The 2,891-nt window shown below is 34.5% G+C and overlaps 1 pseudogene across 1 annotated transcript; it reads right to left on the minus strand.

Annotated features, from left to right (window-relative positions):
- Positions 1-1,013: 1,013 nt before the first annotated feature.
- LOC308641603 (olfactory receptor 8G50-like) lies at positions 1,014-2,027 on the minus strand (annotated as a pseudogene). Its single transcript has 2 exons — positions 2,013-2,027; positions 1,014-1,962 (listed from the first exon to the last, which is right to left on the minus strand). The product of its transcript is annotated as an olfactory receptor 8G50-like (transcript).
- Positions 2,028-2,891: the final 864 nt, after the last annotated feature.

The raw sequence follows: 2,891 nt of genomic DNA on the forward strand, positions 1-2,891 counted from the left end.
CAGGAAAAGAACACAAATTTTCTGTTTGCTGTTTGAAAAGACATCAGTATGAGAAAGGGGGAAAGAAGCAAATTTACTTCTTGGAAGTCTTCTTCCTTGATCCCTGCTCCCCTCACCCTAAAAAAAAAAAAAAATATTTTTTTTTGAGTGAATAATAGTCTTTGGTTAGAAATGATATTTGTCATTAGTAAAAAAATAATTTTTAACTTTAAATTTTCCAATGGAAGAAATATTATATGCACAAGTAAATAACAAAACGATCATTTCCAACTAAGAGATTCTATAATGAAGTTTGGAAAAAATTATCTCTTTGGATTAAGGGAAAATGAGTATAGAATTATGAAGAAAGTAGAGGCAGTAACATCATCCCTAAACTGAGGAGCAAGGATTATTGCTTAATTTATGTAAAAGTATTCCTAGTATTATTCATCATGTATATTATTGTCAATCTTTCCATCTATAGTGCTATCTCCTTGTGAGTTAGAACAATGGTCACTCATCACATGCTTCCATATTTCCTAATAGTGTTCTATAAACTTAGTAAGAATTAGGCATAATACTTTGGGTATTACAAATTGTTATGTTTGGTTATTTATTTTAGAGCTCAAACTTTCAAAAATGTTTGCCAATAAACTTAGTTAAAAAGAACAGGTATACAAAATATTGAGAATATAAAAGGATACTAACCAAATATATTTATTCCCAGAATTAAGATTTAAAAAAAAAACTTGCCTAAAATGAGGCATATTCAACCCTAAGGAGTGTTTTTAAGGTTTATAAATGTGTTTAGATGTGATTCAGGTTATTTTGCACAGATGGATCATGGCACATCTTAAAGAGGTGCTGTTCTGTATCTGATCCTGGGTATCCAGTATTATCCTTGGCATCTGTCTTCCAAGAAATCAAACACTAGCATTAATCTCATGACTTGTGAATATATATTGCTATATCTGGACTGCTTCTTTATCAAACCTCCAGAAATTGTAAATTTTTACTAAAGCAAAATACTATTTTTACAGGGCAGTTGTTTTTTTTTCAAGGAACGTATTTAGGGCAAGTTTCATATCCTTATTCCTCAAGCTATAGATTACAGGGTTCAGCGTGGGCACAATAATAGTATAAAACACAGAGGACACATTCCCTTGGTCCATGGAGCTAACTGACATTGGCTGCAGGTACATGAATGCAATGGAACAAAAGAAGAGAGCAACAGCTGTGAGCTGCAGGTGCTGAAGGCTTTCGCTCTGCCTTCAGTGGAGCGAATGCACAGGATGCTGGCAATGATGAAGATGTAAGAGCTAAGGATGGTCAGGGTTGGGACAAGGACATTACACACACTAAGCACAGAACTAGTACTTCATTCACAAAAGTACTGGAGCAGGAGAGCTCTAATAGTGGAAGTATATCACAAAAATAGTGGTTGATTATATCAGCTTTACAGAAAAGCACTCTTAGCATGTAGACTGTGTGAACTGTGGCACCAATCAAGCTCATGCTATACACTTCAACTACCAACCAGAAACAGACTTGAGAAGACATAGTAACATTGTAAAGCAAAGGGTTAGAGATGCCAACATAGCGGTCATATGCCATTGCAGCCAACATGTGACATTCTGATATAACAAAAACTAGGAAGAAATAGAGCTGAGTCATGCATTCAGGGTAGGAAATGATGTTTTTCTGCACCACAAAGTTTACCAGCATTTTGGGGATAATGATAGTGGATTAGCAGAGGTCAATGAAAGACAGACTGCTGAGGAAATAGTACATAGGTGTATGCAGGTGAGAGCTGAGCCCAATCAGCATGATCATGCCCAGGTTCCCTTCCACAGTGAACATGTAGATTCCTATGAAGAAGAGGGAGAGGGGCAGCTGGAGCTCTGGTTTGTTTGTTAATCCAGCCAGGATAAATTCTGTCACTGTGGTGGAATGGTTTCCTTGTGTCACTTTTTTCTTCGAACCCTATTGGAGGAAGAAAAAAACAAATTTAATATAAGTATTTACTATCTCACTGAAGTGTGAGCCATAATTCAAGCTTTTTCAGCCATATTTCTACTTCTTTGGCCACTGTTCATCTGTGTTTGCAGCCCAAAACCTTGAGATCCCCCAAATATGGGACATGTCAATAAATAGCAGCATTTTCCTAATCTGTATTATTTGGCAAAAGAGTGGTTATTAGTAACTAGTTCCTGATAATCCAAAGAACTGTTCTGATAACTATGATTGACTGTTTTGAGAACTTTTCATGCCTTATTTCTAATAATTTCAAATGCTCTGTAGAGCAAATATTTTGCTGATGTTAAAATAACAACAACACAAAAATCATACAGCCAATATCACAAAAGGAAAGGAGTTTGAAATACTTTTCCCGAATGTAATGAACATGTCAAGATGTCCACACCCAGCACTTTTGTTCAACAGAATACAACAAGATCCAGCTAGTGCAATCAGGCAAGAAAACAAAATTAAAAGGCAAACGGATTTGAAAGCAAGATGTAAAACCATCTTTATTTTTAAATGGCACAAGCTTGTCTATGGAAAATACTAAGGACTCATTAGGAAACAATTATGAGGATGAATTTTAAAGTTCATGAATATGGAGAATTCAAGATCAATAGAAAAACTGAATTTTATTTCTCTACAGTGTCAATGAACAATCAAAAAATTGCATTTGAAATGACTTGAAAAAGAATAAAATATTTTGTGATAAGTTAAATAAAATAAATGCAAGGCAATTTGCCTAAAATTACAAAACATTGTTATAAGGAATAAAAGCCCTACTTAAATGAAAATACATACCATATTCCTGAATCAACAATACTCAATTTTGTCAAAATGGCAGTACTTCCCAAATTGATGCATAAACTTAGTGTAATCTCTATTAAAATCCT

The sequence above is a fragment of the Spermophilus citellus genome (assembly GCF_964194105.1).
Source record: "Spermophilus citellus genome assembly, chromosome: 2".
Lineage (NCBI taxonomy): Eukaryota > Metazoa > Chordata > Mammalia > Rodentia > Sciuridae > Spermophilus > Spermophilus citellus.